Source organism: Silene latifolia, chromosome 1 (assembly GCF_048544455.1).
Source record: "Silene latifolia isolate original U9 population chromosome 1, ASM4854445v1, whole genome shotgun sequence".
In the NCBI taxonomy this organism is placed as follows: domain Eukaryota; kingdom Viridiplantae; phylum Streptophyta; class Magnoliopsida; order Caryophyllales; family Caryophyllaceae; genus Silene; species Silene latifolia.
Genome location: NC_133526.1, coordinates 115,500,208 through 115,522,016, shown reverse-complemented (window position 1 = coordinate 115,522,016; position 21,809 = coordinate 115,500,208).

Below are 21,809 nucleotides of genomic sequence, written 5' to 3'. Positions count from 1 at the left end.
ACACATTATATGACAAATTGACAAAAATAAAATGGACTCCAATTTAGCTAGGAAAACCGGTTTTATGGAGGACATTAGGAAGAAATGGTTAAATTGTTTAATTGAGTGGAAAACATAATGATTACAATTATAGCCTATTCTACACCCTTATAGGTTTTGATAAAAACAATTGCAAGAGCAATTTTTGCATGCATTGGCTCTCCTCCCTCTCTCCTACCCACCGGTTTTCCCCCTCCTATATAATAAGAATTGTTCATATTTTTTTCTTATTCATTCTTACACATTATTCATTCTTACTTCTCACTTTTCTCTCTTCTCTAAAATAAGTTTTAGATAAAATAAAATTGTTCTAAGATCTAAATATACAAATTACTATAGTAGTAATACAAATATTATTAGATCACATTTTAAGGATGGCTACTAAGGTAATCTAGTCAATTATTTAGTAGTTTTAAGGGGGTTGTCTTGGTGCAACTAATAGGAGGTTCTCATACTATTGGGACTATAGAAATCTTCCAATATTTAAGCTCAAGAACAAGTAAGAAAGGTGTTCTTGCTTGTGCTCCAAATCCGATTTTCGCATTGTAAGAAGCCTTCTTATTAATCTTTGATTTAATTTTGTTATGCATGCATAAGATCTATATCTAATTTAATGAGTAAATTAGATCTCTAATTAAAATAGTTTAATAAGAGGGTTATAGAATCCTTTCAAGTGGTATCAAGAGCTATGGTTGTTGCATGCATAATCGGTTATTGTTTTTCCGAGTTAAAAGTATAACATATAAAACTAGAAATTTATGATTTATGAGGATAAAAGCCACGAAATTTTTGCATGTTATATATTCTGGTCCTAAAATGAATTTAGGTCATATTGATGATTTATGGTAATTTATGGCTCATTTTAATAATTTTTAGTAATTGTATTACATTTTATTAAGTAAAATGATGATTAAAATGCTAAAATTAGTTAGACTAAGTTTCCGACTTTGAAATTTTTATATTACCTCACATGCATATTTTACTTATTGTATATAAAAATTCGTATTAATGTGATTAATATAGCATGATCTATGATTTTATGAGATAAAAATGGAATAAATGGAGGTAAAATGGTTAAAATTAGTTAAACTTCGTAACAAGCCATGAAATTTTAATATGTTGTCACATGCACATTTTACTCACTCTGTGTAAAAGTTGAGATGAACTCGATTCAGTTTTCATAATTTATGAATTTTTAATGTAAAAATGACATAAATAGTGACTAATTTAGCAAGAATAGCTAAAATAAATTACATTGCATGAGAAAATTATATAAAGTTGCATAAATATCCCACATATTAGATCTAAAGTTAGAACATTGATTAGATTGATTTTCATATACTTTAGATGTTTTATTTGATAAAACCGATATATAGCAACTATTTTTTCTCGATTTAAATTCGAAAAATTTTAACCTTGATTTTTGACATTATGAGTGTCATGGAATTATTCCAGAATGTTCAAAAATTTAAAATTCAAATTTACAAATTATTGTAATTTAATTTGGATTTATTTCATAAAAGGTTATGATTTTAAGGTCAATATGAGCATAAATTGTAAATCAAGTTGGATTATTGTCAAAGATTGAGTGATGAATAATTTTTGAGTCCTAAAATGTTAGGGTAATTAACTTGGACTAAAATTAGATTTTAGTATTGTTTTTGGTGATTTTAATAAGTTAAAAATCACGAATTTCCATAAAACCGGACTATATTTTCGATATATTTTAAATAGGGCGATTTGGCACGAATTTTGGCATGTTAGATACATATTATAATGCTGCATTTTTCCTTTGATGAATGTCATAGTTTATTTATATAATTTGGAATTATGTAATTCTATCTTAGTATGGCCTTAGTTTTTAATCGATATTACACGTAATGAAAGGGAATATTGATTCGGTTGTAATTTAATGTTATCTCGTATCACTTTTATTTATTTTATTAGATTTTATTTTGCAAATGTATAATAGGAAGTACAATGTACATTTTTTTTATTTAAATTATTTGTAATCCCGGAGTTTCCTAAAGACGGTGCCATTCGGAAAGGAGTTCCGATGAAGATGGTGTTTATCCTTGGGAGGCGTGTCGTTGAAGATTCAAGGGATCAAAGGAGTTGGTTTCCGAATATGTAATAGAAAATAAGATTTTCTATTTTAGGAAAAGTCATACTTGGAATTTTGCTTTTTTTTAATGCTTGCTTTATATGTTTGCATGCATTGCCAAATCGTCATAACTTAACATGCATATTTAATCGTTTTACCGACTATTGTCAATTATCATTATCAAGTATTCATTGACTTAGTTCACTTAAAGATGATAGATAATAAATCGACAAGACCTCACACATACATTCAAAATTGAGATTAGCCTTACCAAATAGTAGGACTCATAAATCCCTTTGACATTTGGGGTAGATTCGGTTCCCCGTGGTACTTTCATTTTTCATTGGGTAAGTGGGGTAATAAAACATTATTACACGCGAAATTGGGTTGGACTCAACGGGATATAAAGACTAGTCTTATGTTCCGGGGCTAGAGATGGATTTTATGAAATACATCGACCGAGAATTCTATAGTAGAATCAATTAAAGAGTTAATTCACCAAATTTATCCAAGTATGGGTTGTATCGGTTTTTCGTGCCCATGTTTGTATAAGGATGGATCTCGGAATCATTTATATAATTTAGATGCGAGGTCATTATATAAATGCATATTTTAAAACCTTGTTAAAAATGTGTACAAGTAAAATGATAAATGTTAATAGTTTCCTTCATTTCCTTTTTGTAGTCAATTCGATTAATTTGCAATGACAACTCCGATTTCATCCACTTCCACAAGTGGAACCGCTCCACCACTCATGTAACACCCGCCATTTTTGTATTCTATTTTCGTAACCGTATTTTATTTTCGATTACGATTTAATTTGTATGACTTAGAATTTACCTGCGAGCCATTTCTTTTCTTCCTTTGAATTCTTAAGTTGTCTTATGTCTCGAATATTCCTTTGTTTTCGAGAGTGATTATGTTTCTAATCATTAGAACTTCATTTTATTTATTCATTTAATTCGTATTCTAGTTCTATTCCAAGTTAATTTGTTGGACTTCGGAATTTGTTTCTTTTGAACTCATTTTATTCTTGTTTATATGGGAAGATATTTTTGGTTGTTTAAACAGCCATTTTGGCCAGTCAACTTAAAACTTTTAAGAAGACTTTATTTCTTATTTTAGTCTCTTATAAACTCTACCTTCTGCGTAGATTTATTAGGTTTTTCATTCAAACAAAAAAAAAATCAAAAGAGAAACAAATTATACTCCTACTGCTGGTTCAAGTTGGTCGTGGAGGAAGTTGTGCGCTGTTAAAGAGAAACTGAAGCTTGGTTACTGTGGTGACTGGTGGCTTGTGCAGGGAGGCATTTATAGTGTTAAAGCAGGTTATATTTGGTTGGGGCCTAATCATAACAATGTCAACTGGATCCCTTTTGTGTGGAATAGGCTGACTCCTCCTAAGCACTGTCTTATAGGGTGGCTTGTGGCTCATGGCAGGCTGCTTACCAGAGACAGATTACATAGAAGCCTTATTTGTGAGGACACTATTTGTTGTATATGTGGCATTCAGGATGAAAGTCATGCTCACTTATTCTTTGAGTGTGCTTATAGCAGGGAATGCTTGTTGTTTATTAATGCTCTTCTGAAGGTCAGTGTTCCTACTGGGAATGTGATTCAGTGGTGGTTGAAGCTTAGAATGAGGAGTCTCTTAAGAAAACAGGTGATTGGTGCTATAATTCAGGTGCTAATTTACAGGTTATGGGATGTGAGGAACAAATGCAGGGTTGAAGGTGTGCTACTTAGGCCACGGACCTTGGTGTTTTTGGTTCATCAGGATGTCAGACTAAGGCTTCATGGATTACATAGCTGTGGCAAGATAAGCGAGGAGTACAAAGCATGGATTTAAGTTGTATTGTTTTATTTTATTTGAAGCATGCTTGATGGTTGTAGGAAAACAAAAAACAGTTGATGTAATTGTTTGGTGATCTCTTTTGGTATAATATTACTTACATTTTACCAAAAAACAAAAAAAAAAAAAAAAAAAAAAAAAAAACGTACGTGCTTGCCTTCTTGCTTCTTTATTTCAAAATTCTACGTACGTGCTTGCCTTCTTGCTTCTTTATTAAGATCGATCTTCTCTCATCATCCGTTCATCCTATTCTGAGGAATTTCGCGACGATCCACACGAGGACGAGTACTTGATTAATTCGGATTCGTAACAAGGTAAGTTTGACGTTACTCGGTATTACATTGATTTAATTATTGTAGTTGTATGTATTATTGGATTTTTAATGTTTTATGATGATTTATTGATACATATGATTTTCAAAACCTTTAATTTCTGATCTCTTGATATCCATAATTTATTTTGACTATGTATAAATTTTATTTTGTCAATAGAGTATTTATTTTGGTTGATTTACAAGTTTTATGATCAAATCGAATATTATGATATAAAGATAGTATAATTTCGTTTTTATGATTTCCATGTGGTGTAAATTATTTTTCTGGGTTAAATGATAGATTTTAAGATACCATGAATTTTCGTGGTAATTGTTTTGGAGTTTTACTATTTATTTCGTAATTTAAAATATTGATGTAGTTTATGCGATTATAGCGATTCTGTTCGGTTTTAGTTATGTTAAAAATGCTAAATCAAATTATAAATTCACAAAATTTTAATATGTGGCAGAGACATGGAGTATTAGGCTGTGTATAAAATTTTAGGTCTTGGATCATTATTTTCGATTTATGGTGTATTTTACAAGTTTGAGGAAAACTGTTGTTAAATCTGTCAAATATGTTCGTCTGTTTGTAAAATTTATATCACCTGTTTTTATTTCGAATTTGCAAAAGTGTAAAGAATAGACTCCTGTTATTTCTAAGTCTAGAATCTACACAGAAAGTTTCATAATTTTTTACTGTACAGTTTCTCAGAAACAATTATTTATGAACAGCTCGTCTGTAAACTGCGAATCTGTCATCCGTCAAAAGAATATTTCGTAAACTGACTTTTCCTTACGATCCAATGGCTAATATTTTTCTTACAGAAATTTTATAATGTCTAGTTATGTTTAAAAATTTTCCTTGCCTTAAAATGTTTTCTAAAAGTGGATTTATGAACTGAAACATTATGGGTGACGTTTTCTGACAGTTTTTAAAAATGAATTTTTAGACCCCTGATACATTCGTCCTTTGAAGTTGGTTTTAAAATAAAAGTTGTAGCCAATAGCTACAGAAAACCGTGAAAATTGGCCTTGCATCATTTCGATTTCTCTGTAATTAATTATGAATTTTACAATACTGCTATTCAGTTTTATAAATTAATATAGAACTCCGTCTCATTAAAGCCTAAGTAATAAGTCTTTACTAAAGTACCTTAAGTCAAAGGATGGTCTTTAAAGTTTAATTTCAGTAACTTAATTTATTTAAAGTCCTTAAATAAATTTTATACTTTTGGATTTAAGTTTAAGTTTTCTAATTCGAAGAAAATAAAAGTGTAGTTCACTTACGAACCATTTGAATAATATACTTTGAATAATATACTATGTCACTTGGGATATTTCTAAGTTTGGAATAATGAAAGTGAAGGCAATGAATAATAAACTAAGGCATACGGTTTTACTAAAAAAGCTATATGGTTGGGTATCCTGCGGGCGGTACAGATCGTCGTAGAGTCATGTACATGTACTTAGACTAGGACTTTGCACTACGTGGTAAGTCGTGTCCTATTATAGGTTGTTGTCTAGTTAGCGAGCTTGGAGTTGGTCATCTTAGCGTGACACTGGGTTCCCGAAACTAGTAAAGATGCTGCGGTGTTAAAAGTATAGCTAAAGTGGATATCTAGCCTGAACTAAATTATTTCCATTCTGTCTTTTGAATATTTTGCTTTTAAGCATGCAGCACGTTGGTTTTAACGTGATTTGGTAATCATATTTGTTACTTATGTTTTATAACATTTCAATTTATTTTGATATATTATTGCTTCTGTAACATTTATATCATGAGATATGGCTGGGAGAACGTCGAGTTACTCCCCATTGATTGTGGCTGTTATGTTTATAACATGACAGGTGTTAACTTTGCTGGGATTTCTGTGTGAGCTAGCGAGTTGTTTGCAGATCCTACTATGTTCTCTTTGCTTTCTTTTATGGTTTTAGACTTGAACAATTTTGGAGGTTTTCTTTATTTTTGCCCTTTTGATAAAAGTGGCATTTGTTTAGACTTGACCATTAAATTTTATCCTTGAGAATTTTATACATTCTCAATTTATAACAGTTAGAACTTTTATTTTTATGTATTTAATCCCATTCAACAGTATTTCCGCCACTGTTTTGCACTAGATTTTATTGGGGATTACAGTTGGTATCAGAGCATCACTGCTCTCGACGCTCACACATTGATCTTTAGGAAAATGCCTAATAAATGATTTGACTAAATAAATGATTTAGTGAGAGATGGGTAAAAACCACAAGGACTTGGATGTTAGACTATGTGTTCCCGCGAAATCAATGACTAGCATTGAATTTATGTTTTATTTCTCCGATGAAGAAGATGAACGAAGGTGGACATGGACGTGGTGTTTTCCCAGACCAGAACGCGATCATTATGGTGATATTGAACTCGCTCCACAACCTAGCTGAACGCGTGGAGATCTTGATGCCACAAGGAAGGGACAATGGTAGTTTCGGCTCAGATTCAGTCCTGCTCAAGCTACAGACTAGTTGGCCAAGAGTAGACTCAAGATTCGCGAGGGTGCAGTAGACCAAGAGATGATTACATTGTGGATCTGTTAGATGAAGCGACCCAAGACTCGTGTGTTTATTTCTCTACAAGAAGATGGAGTGACCTAGTGAGCCCTCTTGCAACTCTAGAGCCTTTAAAATTCCTTCTCTGGTCTCAGACCTTGTTAGTCTATGATCATCTTTCTTCTTCCTTTACTTTTTCAGTCTTAGCTGCTTCCTATGTCCTTATTATAATTTTCATCTCCTATTCTGATGAATTAATCCTTCTTTGTGATTCCTCCACCTTGGTATCTATTCTTTTGAGATTCACTGGTTAGACTAGCCCTTTCTTGGTGAACTGTGATGGAAGTTAAGTGTGTTTGAGGTTTAGTAAAGTCTTGTTACTTATGGTTTGAGGATAGTAAGTTTTATCTTTAATGCCTAATCTTATAAGAGCTTTCATTCCATAAGGATTAACTTGAATGGTGGCTAGTGGATTATGGATTTAGGATTTTAGCTTAGATGTTGGCTTTGAAGTATAGCAGCTTGCATATTTTGGTCTAAATGTGATTATGGTTTTTATAGTAACCATGTATCATTATTGGTTGACCTAGATTAATCTCAGTTTTGATTCTTATGGATTTAGATTGTTGAGTTCTTATGTAAGGTTGTAGTAACCTTGGAACTTTTGGTTGTGTGACTTAACTTTATTTGGGTTGTTTAGTGTTAACCTTGAGAATAAGGAGTGTCTTAGCCCAACTGCAGTTTGGATTGATTATATTGATTTGAAGAATTATGAACCCGGAGTTGGGAATTATGTATACCTATCATATCTTAATGTCTTAACCCTAGTACATGTATTTGTCTGAAGAATATTTTGGTCTGAATTACCATAAAGGAAATTGTTGTTTGATGACCTTATATGATCGAAATTGTTGCTTGGTTGAGTTCTTAACCCCCTAGCTGTTGCAGTGTTATGATTGGGAATTTAATGAACTGCTAAGAGACCTTTATATTCATTTAATGGACTTCTAAGAGAGCTTTATCTTCGTTAGATTGTACTTGTGGATGTTAGAGGCATTGTTGCTTTCAGTTCAGAGGAATTCTCATCAGAGCTTTGTTAGACGATGTTTTCTGTTTGGTATTTCGAGGAGTCTTATGGATTTGATAACTTGAGGAATTTAGTTAGTCGGTTGAATGTTGAAGTATTTGATGGATTTTTTTTTACCATGATGTTTTGAGAAGTGGATCAGTTAGGTAAGATGTTTGGGTGGGAGTTGTATCATTTGATAATCTTGAAGGATATAGACTAGGTAGTTTGGCAACTCTGAGCTTGATAATTTAGTTGCCTGAGTTTTATAACCTTGGTGTTGTTTTCGATGGGAATAGAAAAAGTTTGGGTTCCATAGAGGAGTCGTACCAAGAATCTTGAGATCTTTAACCTCTTCTGTAATCCTTGAGAGAACTTTGTATAGCTCTTGAATCTCTCCTTCCCACTTCTTCACCTGAGCATCTGTTACTACCTTAACCTTGGCTTAAGTTTGAAAACTTTTACCTTTAACCTTTTTCCTCGAATATTTCTGTTTTATACAAGGTTTGACTCCAAAGTTTTGATTATATTGGACATTTATGATTTCAAAGTGTTAAACTTCTATTTTCGTTTTACTCTTGGTTAGTATCTAAATTTTGTCTTGTCTTGAAATGTTTTTAAAACTCGTTTGAAAGTATTTCGGAATTGTTTCGAAAACTTTTGTTTGGATGCTTCTAAAACTTTCAAAAGTTACGTTGTATTTACAAATTGGATTTGTCCTATAGTTTTGAAGTAAAATTTACACATCCTCTTTTGGATTTCGACATTGGTTGAATGCTAGTACTTCTCATTAAAGACGTCTAATGACCAGTTCGGTACTTGCTAATGTTTGGTTTTAAGATTTGATTCTTTTCAAATGTTGACTTGCTCTTATCTTAGATAATAGAATTCTTGTTCGCGACGGGTATTCTTCTATTCCACGGGATGAGCCAAGTAGTTTCTAATACTTCGATTATGAAAGCTGGTTTGAAAAAAAAAAACAAAATTGTTTTGAGATATTTTAAAAGAAAGTCTTTGAAATTTTAAGTAATGTTTTTTTTTTACTTTCAGTTTCGAGGACGAAACTTTTTTTTAGTGGGGGAGGTTGTAATACCCGCCATTTTTGTATTCTATTTTCGTAACCGTATTTTATTTTCGATTACGATTTAATTTGTATGACTCGGAATTTATCTGCGAACCATTTCTTTTCTTCCTTTGAATTCTTAAGTTTTCTTATGCCTCGAATATTCCTTTGTTTTCGAGAGTTATTATGTTTCTAATCATTAGAACTTCGTTTTATTTATTCATTTAATTCGTATTCTAGTTCTATTCCGAGTTAATTTGTTGGACTTCGGAATTTGTTTCTTTTGAACTCATTTTATTCTTGTTTATATGGGAAGATATTTTTGGTTGTTTAAACAACCAATTTGGCCAGTCAACTTAAAACTTTTAAGAAGACTTTATTTCTTATTTTAGTCTCTTATAAACTCTACCTTCTGTGAAGATTTATTAGGTTTTTCATTCAAACAAAAAAAAATCACAACGTACGTCTTTCTATAAAATTTGCGTACGTGCTTGCCTTCTTGCTTCTTTATTTCAAAATTCTATGTACGTGCTTGCCTTCTTGCTTCTTTATTAAGATCGATCTTCTCTCATCATCCGTTCATCCTATTCTAAGGGATTTCGCGACAATCCACACGAGGACGAGTACTTGATTAATTCGGATTCGTAACAAGGTAACTTCGACGTTACTCGGTATTACATTGATTTAATTGTTGTAGTTGTATGTATTATTGGATTTTTAATGTTTTATGATGATTTATTGATACATATGATTTTCAAAACCTTTAATTTCTGATCTCTTGATATCCATAATTTATTTTGACTATGTATAAATTTCATTTTGTCAATAGAGTATTTATTTTGGTTGATTTACAAGTTTTATGATCAAATCGATTATTAAGATATAAAGATAGTATAATTTCGTTTTTATGATTTCCATGTGGTGTAAATTATTTTTCTGGGTTAAATGATAGATTTAAAGATACCATGAATTTTCGTGGTAATTGTTTTGGAGTTTTACTATTTATTTCGTAATTTAAAATATTGATGCAGTTTCTGCGATTATAGCTATTCTGTTCGGTTTTAATTATGTTAAAAATGCTAAATCAAATTATAAATTCACGAAATTTTAAAATGTGGCAGAGACATGGAGTATTAGGTTTTGTATAAAATTTTAGGTCTTGGATCATTATTTTCGATTTATGATGTATTTTACAAGTTTGATGAAAACCGTTGTTAAATCTGTCAAATATGTTCGTCTGTTTGTAAAAATCATATCACCTGTATTGATTTCGAATTTGCAAAAGTTTAAAGAATAGACTCCTGTATTTCTAAGTCTAGAATCTACACAAAAAGTTTCATAATTTTTCAATGTACAGTTTGCTCAGAAACAATTATTTATGAACAACTCGTTTGTAAACTGCGAATCTGTCATCAGTCAAAAGAATATTTCGTAAACTGACTTTTCCTTACGATCCAATGGCTAATATTTTTCTCACAGAAATTTTATAACGTCTAGGTATGTTTAGACTTTTGCCTTGCCTTAAAATGTTTTCTAAAAGTTGATTTATGAACTGAAACATTATGGGTGACGTTTTCTGACAGTTTTTAAAAATGAATTTTTAGACCCCTGATACTTTCGTCCTTTGAAGTTTGTTTTAAAATAAAAGTTGTAGCCAATAGCTACACGAAACCGTGAAAATTGGCCTTGCATCATTTCAATTTTTCTGTAATTAATTATGAATTTTACAATACTGCTATTCAGTTTTATAAATTAATATAGAACTCCGTCTCATTAATGCCTAAGTAATAAGTCTTTACTAAAGTACCTTAAGTCAAAGGATGGTCTTTAAAGTTTAATTTCAGTAACTTAATTTATTTAAAGTCCTTAAATAAATTTTATACTTTTGGATTTAAGTTTAAGTTTTCTAATTTAAAGAAAATAAAAGTGTAGTTCACTTACGAACCATTTGAATAATATACTATATTACTTAGGATATTTCTAAGTTTGGAATAATGAAAGTAAAGGCAAAGAATAATAAACTAAGGCATACGGTTTTACTAAAACAGCTATATGGTTGGGTATCCCGCGGGCGGTACAGATCGTCGTAGAGTCATGTACATGTACTTAGACTAGGACTTCGCACTACGTGGTAAGTCGTGTCCTATTATAGTTTGTTGTCTAGTTAGCGAGCTTGGAGTTGGTCATCTTAGCGTGACACTGGGTTCCCGAAACTAGTAAAGATGCTGCGGTGTTAAAAGTATAGCTAAAGTGGATATCTAGCCTGAACTAAATTATTTCCATTCTGTCTTTTGAATATTTTGCTTTTAAGCATGCATCACGTTGGTTTTAACGTGATTTGATAATCATATTTTGTTACTTATGTTTATAACATTTCAATTTATTTTGATATATTATTGCTTTTGTAACATTTATATCATGAGATATGGCTGGGAGAACGTCGAGTTACTCCCCATTGATTGTGGCTGTTATGTTTATAACATGACAGGTGTTAACTTTGCTGGGATTTCTGTGTGAGCTAGCGAGTAGTTTGCAGATCCTACTATGTTCTCTCTGCTTTCTTTTATGGTTTTAGACTTGAACAATTTTGGAGGTTTTCTTTATTTTTGCCCTTTTGATAAAAGTGGCATTTGTTTAGACTTGACCATTAAATTTTATCCTTGAGAATTTTATACATTCTCAATTTATAACAGTTAGAACTTTTATCTTTGTGTATTTAATCCCATTCAACAGTGTTTCCGCCACTGTTTTGCAGTAGATTTTATAGGGGATTAAAACTCACTAATGCTTCTTGGATCCGATCATTTATGCATCGATGTAAACTTGAAAAGAATGGCACTAACTTTTCCGATTAGGATGCGCAACTCCGCTTGGCCGCGGAAGGTGACGACAAGCTTCGTTACCTTACCGAAGCCGCTCCCGCTACACCTACTACTAGGTCATCCGCCGCGGTTAGGGAGGCCTATGAAGCTTACCTAAAGGAATTGGCCTAAATCAAGAATGTCTTGATCTTCTCTATGGAAGCCGATCTCCAAAGGAGTGCTATGAAGATAGGCACCGTATATGAGATCTACACCAAGTTTGTGACCATGTTTTCGCAAGCCCCTAGAATAATCCAATATGAAGCGGCCTCTGCATTCATTGAGCTCAACATCAAAGAGGGTCAAAAGGTGAGCCCTCATGTACTCAAATTGACTAAGCATGTTGAAACGCTCAAAATTCAAGGGGTTGAAATTCCCGAGCAACTTGTCATTGATCGAGTGCTACATTCCTTGAACCGCATCAAAGCATATGTACAGTTTATAGGGTAAACTACAATATGCAAAACATGAAAACCTCTCTCCATGAATTGCACAACTTGCTTGTACAAGCCGAGAGAGACATGGGTCTCAATTTGAGTGCGACAAAGGATATGCTCAATATTAATGAAAAGAGCAAAGGGAAATTCAAGAATAGCACAAGAAAGGGTAAGAAACCCACTCCCAACAAGGGCAAAGGAAAAGCTATTGGGAATAGCTCATCCAAGCCCAAGAAGGGTGCTTCTTTCGAAGATAAGTGCCACTATTGTTGTGCTACGAGCCATTGGAAACGAAATTGCCCAAAGTATCTTGGAGATGTTAAAGCTGGACGTGTGACTCCAGTAGGTAATAAATTCTCTAATCAATTATGTTATTGATTTAAATTTCAACTTTGGTATTTAGATACAAGTTGTGATTCTCACCCCTTTTAAATGTGATATAGGGCATGTGAGCAAAGACAAAGGCAAGGACAAGCAAGCTTGAGGATGATCTTCAACAAGGGATGCTAGAGTAGCCGCCCATTGTAATACCCCGTATTATGATATTAATTTATGAGAATAATTTATGTAATTTAATAATTAGTTAAAGGCATTTCTAATAATAATTAAAAATAAAACGTTAATTAAATAATGGAGCAAGTAAGCAAGTCGGGAATTGGAAATGGACGGTTATTCCTATATTGGGCCGTGTGATTTTGTTGAGAAGGTAAGGAGGCCGAAATTATATGTAGGTGGTACGGAATTTTATATCAGGATTTAATAATAAACATAAGGAAATAATAATTAAGTAAAGATACCAATAATTATATCAATAATACTATTAATAATAATAGTGTAATAATAATAATAAGATTAGTAAAGATAATATGAGAAAATCCTAGTCATGGTAAGACTAATAATATATGATAATAATAATAATCATATAATTTGTAGTGGTAATAATAATAATAATGGCAATTCCTATACTAATTAGAATAAGGTAATTATAATAGTTTCCTAATTAACCTCACAAACTCTCTAATCTTACACTATAAATAACATGTTAATTCTGAAAAGTAATTCATAAAAATAAGAGAAGGAGTTTAAGAGACGGAAATAACAAATAAAGCGATAAAAGGTAAGATCGTCAGAATTCATGTTTATATCGTCTTAATAATTTAAGTTAACGTTTATATAGCGTATGGACCACCGTGAAGAGTGTCGTGAACCTTAGTAGTTGCCCTTGATTGTCATGACTCTAATAAGACCAATATTGACCACAGTTGACCACCGTGGGTGCTGTTTTGGACGTCTAAATAAGGGAGGTCGTGGGTGACAAAGACGTGGTTTGTGTCATGTCTGGTTATCAACGTGACCTGGGGTCTGGGTGGTTGGTAGGTCGGTGGTAGGCGGTCCTACTGGTGGTAATGGGGTGGTCTAAGGTTGTGGTTGGTACGGTGAGGTGTCGGGTGTGGTGGTTAAACGGGTTTTGTGTTGTCTTTCGTTTTCTGTGTCATTTTGGGCTATTGTTCGGGGTTGTTGCAAGTGGTGGGACCACCGTGGGTCAAGGGAGACCACGGTGGTGGCCACGGGTGGTCATGGTGGCAGTAGGGTGGTTAATTGGCGGGTTTTGTTATTTTTGTGTCGGGTTTTCGGGTGCTAATTAGGGCGTGGTTTTGGGGCCTGTTTAGGACAGTTCAGGTGATGGTTAAGGGTTGTCGGGGTTGGTCGAGGTGCAGGCTAGGGTGAGGCAGGTTGGGTGGTGCTGAAGGTGGCTGGGGTGGCATAATAGGTGGCTAAAGGAGGGGGTTTGAGTGAAGGGTTGAACACGGGATTTGCCGTGATTGGTTGGGTGATGGGTGTGCTTTGTTTTTACGTAGTTCTCACGTAATAGTATGGGTTGACTTGTTATTTAAGATGGGTTTTTGTTGGGTGACTCGATGTTTTGTATTTGAATCGGGTTTTAAGTACCGTAGACGTTAAATAATAATAATAAATAATTAAGATAAAATATAGTTAATAATGATGAAAGTGATAATTAATAATTGATGGAATAATTATAATGATAGGTCGATTTGTGAAGAAATTATAATCGGGTCGGATTTCTTTAATTATTTGGATTGCTTGAGCTGCTTAATTGGAATCGCTTGCCGGGTAGGGATTATCCTACTCAACTATTTAATTGTGCAATTGTAATTGTTTGTGAATATATGATTCTTGGAGTATTGTGCTTGCGATTATATGAAGTTGAGATTATGGTGTTGGAGATGTTATGAGTATGATGGGAATTTGTATGTTGTTGAGTCGGTGATGGTGATTTTATTTGAAGGGACCAAACTGCTAGTCCTTGTTTGTTAGTGGATTGAAGGGACCGATATACCGCTAGTCCTTGTGAGTTATTTGTTTAAGGGACTGATATACCGCTAGTCCTTGGTTATTGTTTGAAGGGACCGGTCTGAGCAACCGCTAGTCCTTGTCGCGTCAGTTTATCACTGGCCGCCCCTCAGAGTCTCTTCCCTAGTAGGCTCACTACTAGGGAGATGTGCACATTCGGAGCTGAGGAAGCGTTAAGACGGAGTTTGGAAGGAGTAGTGGTGATTGGAGTATAACATGGATGGTTGAAGGTTATGGGTGTTACAAAAACATGCGATTATCTTGACTGAGTTGGATTTATTATTATTGTACGTTGTTTAGTTAGTCCCTACTCAACCTCGTTGTTGATTTGTGTATTCGTGAACACTGCGGTGAACCATAATGGGAGTAGATTTGACAGTACTAAAGATTAGGCGACTTGGGAGCTATGGGTTGCGTAAGGACTTGACCAATCCACCTAGAAGTCTAGACCACATAGAATATTTAATCACTATATTCATTTCCGCTGCGAGTTGTAATTATTTTATATTAGGTTTTAGTTGATTAGGTTGTAATGAACTTGTAATCGTTAAGTTTTAATGTAAAGTACTTTGGTGAGTTGGACTTTGTTATTCACTACCTCGGGAAACCGAGATGGTAACAGTCCTATTTATTTGGGAATGTCTAGCTAAAGGCTCCTGAATAAATGGGGGTGTTACAAAGTGGTATCAGAGCGAAAAGATCCTCAGGCCTAACCAATGAATAATAATGAACTTAGGTTGTGTCTAAATAAAATGAACCCCGGGTAGAAACTGTTAGGAGCCGGTGATGGTGATTTTATTTGAAGGGACCAAACTGCTAGTCCTTGTTTGTTAGTGGATTGAAGGGACCGATATACCGCTAGTCCTTGTGAGTTATTTGTTTAAGGGACCGATATACCGCTAGTCCTTGGTTATTGTTTGAAGGGACCGGTCTGAGCAACCGCTAGTCCTTGTCGCGTCAGTTTATCACTGGCCGCCCCTCAGAGTCTCTTCCCTAGTAGGCTCACTACTAGGGAGATGTGCACATTCGGAGCTGAGGAAGCGTTAAGACGGAGTTTGGAAGGAGTAGTGGTGATTGGAGTATAACATGGATGGTTGAAGGTTATGGGTGTTACCAAAACATGCGATTATCTTGACTGAGTTGGATTTATTATTATTGTACGTTGTTTAGTTAGTCCCTACTCAACCTCGTTGTTGACTGTGTATTCGTGAACACCTGCGGTGAACCATAATGGGGAGTAGATTTGACAGGTACTAAAGATTAGCTGACTTGGGAGCTATGGGTTGCGTAAGGACTTGACCAATCCACCTAGAAGTCTAGACCACATAGAATATTTAATCACTATATTCATTTCCGCTGCGAGTTGTAATTATTTTATATTAGGTTTTAGTTGATTAGGTTGTAATTAACTTGTAATCGTTAAGTTTTAATGTAAAGTACTTTGGTGAGTTGGACTTTGTTATTCACTACCTCGGGAAACCGAGATGGTAACAGTCCTATTTATTTGGGAATGTCTAGCTAAAGGCTCCTGAATAAATGGGGGTGTTACAAAGTGGTATCAGAGCGAAAAGATCCTCAGGCCTAACCAATGAATAATAATGAACTTAGGTTGTGTCTAAATAAAATGAACCCCGGGTAGAAACTGTTAGGAGCCGGTGATGGTGATTTTATTTGAAGGGACCAAACTGTTAGTCCTTGTTTGTTAGTGGATTGAAGGGACCGATATACCGCTAGTCCTAGTGAGTTATTTGTTTAAGGGACCGATATACCGCTATTCCTTGGTTATTGTTTGAAGGGACAGGTCTGAGCAACCGCTAGTCCTTGTGGCGTCAGTTTATCACTGGCCGCCCCTCAGAGTCTCTTCCCTAGTAGGCTCACTACTAGGGAGATGTGCACATTCGGAGCTGAGGAAGCGTTAAGACGGAGTTTGGAAGGAGTAGTGGTGATTGGAGTATAACATGGATGGTTGAAGGTTATGGGTGTTACCATAACATGCGATTATCTTGACTGAGTTGGATTTATTATTATTGTACGTTGTTTAGTTAGTCCCTACTCAACCTCATTGTTGACTGTGTATTCGTGAACACCTGCGGTGAACTATAATGGGGAGTAGATTTGACAGGTACTAAAGATTAGCTGACTTGGGAGCTATGGGTTGCGTAAGGACTTGGCCAATCCACCTAGAAGTCTAGACCACATAGAATATTTAATCACTATATTCATTTCCGCTGCGAGTTGTAATTATTTTATATTAAGTTTTAGTTGATTAGGTTGTAATGAACTTGTAATCGCTAAGTTTTAATGTAAAGTACTTTGGTGAGTTGGACTTTGTTATTCACTACCTCGGGAAACCGAGATGGTAACAGTCCTATTTATTTGGGAATGTCTAGCTAAAGGCTCCTGAATAAATGGGGGTGTTACAAAGTGGTATCAGAGCGAAAAGATCCTCAGGCCTAACCAATGAATAATAATGAACTTAGGTTGTGTCTAAATAAAATGAACCCCGGGTAGAAACTGTTAGGAGCCCCTCTTAGTAACATTAGGAAAGCGCGCGCCTAATTCGTACCTTGGCCCTTCGAGTTTTGAACCGGGAACCCCGAGAGAATACTTGCGAGTGTGGGGTAATTTAAAATAAATATAGTATATTTCTCTTAGGAGTTCTTGTTTCCTTGTTTACATGTTGTTTTCATTAATGATTGCGGTTACGGGGCATAACCTTATTTTACGGAACAGGGATGTGATATGATTTCTTATAAGCATTATTATAAGCATGTTGATATGAGGAAGTATGTTGGCATGTATGTGGAAGGTGTGAATATGATTAAAAATGTAAAGTATTAGTTATTATGTGGAATTGTGAAGAATGTGATTTTGGTTGATTTCACAAGATTTTACCATTGATTGTTTTGGCTGCCATTTACTGTCTGTTTAAAATCCTTGTACGAAATTTTTATTTGTGATACCCTTGTGAGTTAGCTTTCATATGCCACTGGTCTCATGTTCAAATAATATACGGTTTAGGAGGAATAAATATTTGGGTTAATTGATAGGAATAATCCCAACTATGTCCGTCCTGCTAAAAATAATCCCAACTTTTCAATAACCCAAAATAATCCAAATTATGCAATCATTTAACTTCTAGTGCTTCGGTGCAAGGGCAACCTGTTAAATAGGTTACACTTATTCTTAAATCATTTTAAACCCTTGATTTACTTATTCTTCTTCTTAATCACACCTCTTTCATCTTCACTCTTACAGTTATCATAACTGTTCTGCCAAATCAAACAATCCTATACATTATCATAACTGTTCTTCTTAATCACATCTCTTTAATCTTCTTAAAACTTGTTCTTTACCATTCTCATAATTGTTCTGCCAAATGAAACAATTTATACACAATTTAGATCACATAAAAAATAGAACTAATTGAAAAATCAATCAAATCGTTATTGTCCTTCTTCCAGTGTACCATTCACATTGCTAGCAACATTAAGGTTAGGTTGAATTACATACTCCGTAATTGTTAACATAACCAAACCCATTCATACTTCCATTATTTGACAGCGAAGGCGGTAAAAACTCCTTCGCCATTGTGTTTCGAAGATCCTCATCACCAAAAACACTTCTTCTTCGCCCTCACTAAAAAAAAGTCAACTTTTTTCACAATTTCTCCTGAAAATCAACAATTAATCATCAAATAACTAAAAAAAACATAGTAATCAACAAATTTTCAAAAGAAATATTCATACAAAATCAAAATGTACCTGAATTAAAAATGAATCGACGATCTTGAACAATTGAAGGAAAAAGTCGAATAGTACTAGTAAATTAATTAATAAATTATGTAAAAAGGTGAAATTGATAAAGATAAAGAGAAAAGAGAAGGTGAAGAAAGAAAGAGAAGCGATGTGATGTGTGTAATGAAGTGGTTGCTGAATGTTGATATTATGGGATTTTACAGAGAGAGGAAAAGAAAGAGAGAAAGGTTACAGAATAGCCGGCACTTGACGGGCGTCGATTTAGTGATAGGAGAGGGCCGCGTCAGAGTAACAACGGTGGCCAGTGCAGACGCCATGGGATTAATGACAGTGGTCGGCACATGCGTCATATGTTGGCCGGAGATGTCGTCGGCCTGGATTTGGGCATGCCGAGGGTTGGTGGTGAAGTGGTGATGGATGGAAAAGTGAACGATTTGGTATTAATTTAGTAAAGCAAATGAAGAAGAAGATAAGATAAGGTAAAAGAATATTAAGGTACTTAGGAAATTTAGAGTAGGTTAAAGTTACCAGTAATAACAAGTCACTACGAGTAAGGAAGCATTATAAGTTAAATGAGAGAATAAATCGGATTATTTTGGGATAATGAATAGTTGGGATTATTTTGAGCAGGACGGTAATAGTTTGGATTATTCTTATCAAATAACCCTAAATATTTTAGCGGACAGTGGTCAAAATATTCCTGTACAGTGATGTTTCCGCGCCATATTTTTGTAAAATTTGTCATTTAAAACCTATTTATTGGTTAAGCATGATTCCAACTCCACTGTTTAAATTATTCGTATATGTTTCTAAATTGATAAGCCACGTTGCAAGAAAATACTTTGACAATTTATAGTGATTTTTACAAGTTGACCTAAGTTTCTTCCAAGTTGCTGTAAAATTTCTGTTTCAACCAAGTAGTTTGTAAAATGCATTATAAATTAACCTTATGAGTTTTTGACTTGATTCTTCCTCTCATGGTTTACTAACTCTCTGTATTTTCTAAAAAGTATAAGTCCTCGAGAAGTAATTATGTTATTATTTATTAATGATTTTTGAAAGTCGTAGCATGTTTTCTTAGCCTTGAAAAATGTAAGTTTTGTTTCTTATCTTTTGCACATTGATATTTTAATGACGTAAATTATGTGAAGTAGATTACCATGTCTAGTGATATGCGGAATGTGTTACTCTAAGCCTATATATATTTCCATTAATTAATGTTGTGTTGGAAATAATAGTTGTCCTGGGTTACAATGTGTGTTTCATATTTTGTGGCGTTATAACAATGATTTGTTTGTTCCTGTTGTTTGATATTCCAAACTTCGAGGACGAAGTTTATTTTTAGGGGGAAGGAATGTAATATTACGAAAGTTTTGAGTTATTGTTGGGATAACTTGTGATAAGATGGGTGTGGTTGGTAATCGAAAATGGTTAATTATGTTGAGTGGTGCGTAGTTATAAGTGTTGTGATAGTAGTTGTAGGCGAACATCGGGACGAAGTTCATTTTAAGGGGGGAAGACTGTAATACCCCGTATTTTGATATTAATTTATGAGAATAATTTATGTAATTTAATAATTAGTTAAAGGCATTTCTAATAATAATTAAAAATAAGACGTTAATTAAATAATTGAGCAAGTAAGCAAGTCGGGAATTGGAAATGGACGGATATTCCTATATTGGGCCGTGTGATTTTGTTGAGAAGATAAGGAGGCCGAAATTATATGTAGGTGGTACGGGATTTTATATCAGGATTTAATAATAAACATAAGGAAATAATAATTAAGTAAAGATACGAATAATTATATCAATAATACTATTAATAATAATAATAATAATAGTGTAATAATAATAATAAGATTAGTAAAGATAATATGAGAAAATCCTAGTTATGGTAAGACTAATAATATATGATAATAATAATAATAATAATATAATTTGTAGTGGTAATAATAATAATAATAATGACAATTCCTATACTAATTAGAATAAGGTAATTATAATAGTTTCCTAATTGACCTCACATACTCTCTAATCTTAAGCTATAAATACCATGTTAATTCTGAAAAGTAATTTATAAAAATAAGAGAAGGAGTTTAAGAGACGGAAAGAGCAAATAAAGCGATAAAAGGTAAGATCATCACAACTCATGTTTATATCGTCTTAATAATTTAAGTTAACGTTTATACACCGTATGGACCACCGTGAACAGTGTCGTGAACCTTAGTAGTTGCCCTTGACTGTCGCGACTCTAATAACACCAACCTTGACCACAATTGACCACGGTGGGTGCTGTTTTGGACGTCTAATAAAGGGAGGTCGTGGGTGAGAAAGACGGGGTTTGTGTCGTGTGTGGTTGTCAACGTGACTTGGGGTCTGGGTGGTTGGTTAGGTCGGCGGTAGACGGTGCTAATGGTGGTAATGGGGTGGTCTGAGGTGGTGGTTGGTACGGTGAGGTGTCGGGTGTGGTGGTTAAACGGGTTTTGTGTTGTCTTTCGTTTTGTGTGTCGTTTTGGGCTGTTGTGCGGGGTTGTTGCAAGTGGTGGGACCACCGTGGCTCAAGGGAGACCACGGTGGTGGCCACAGGTGGTCATGGTGGCAGTAGGGTGGTGAATTGGCTGGTTTTGTTGTTTTTAGGTCGGGTTTTCGGGTGCTGTTTAGGGCGTGGTTTTGGGGCCTGTTCAGGACGGTTCAGGTGATGGTTAAGGGTTGTCGGGGTTGGTCGAGGTGCAGGCTAGGGTGAGGCAGGTTGGGTGGTGCTGAAGGTGGCTGGGGTGGCGTAATAGGTGGCTAAAGGAGGGGGTTTGAGCGAAGGGTTGAACACGAGATTTGCCGTGATTGGTTGGGTGATGGGTGTGCTTTGTTTTTACGTAGTTCTCACGTAATAGTATGGGTTTACTTGTTGTTTAAGATGGGTTTTTGTTGGGTGACTCGGGTTTTGTATTTGAATCGGGTTTTAAGTACCGTAAACCTTAAATAATAATAATAAATAATTAATTTGAATAAAGATAATTTATAGTTAATAATGATGAAAGTGATAATTAATAATTGATGGAATAATTATAATGATAGGTTGATTTGTGAAGAAATTATAATCGGCTCAGATTTCTTTAATTATTTGGATTGCTTGAGCTGCTTAATTGAAATCGCTTACCAGGTAGGGATTATCCTACTCAACTATTTAATTGTGCAATTGTAATTGTTTGTGAATATATGATTCTTGGAGTATTGTGATTGCGATTATATGAAGTTGAGATTATGGTGTTGGAGATGTTATGAGTATGATGGGAATTTGGATGTTGTTGAGTCGGTGATGGTGATTTTATTTGAAGGGACCAAACTGCTAGTCCTTGTTTGTTAGTGGATTGTAGGGACCGAGATACCGCTAGTCCTTGTGAGTTATTTGTTGAAGGGACCG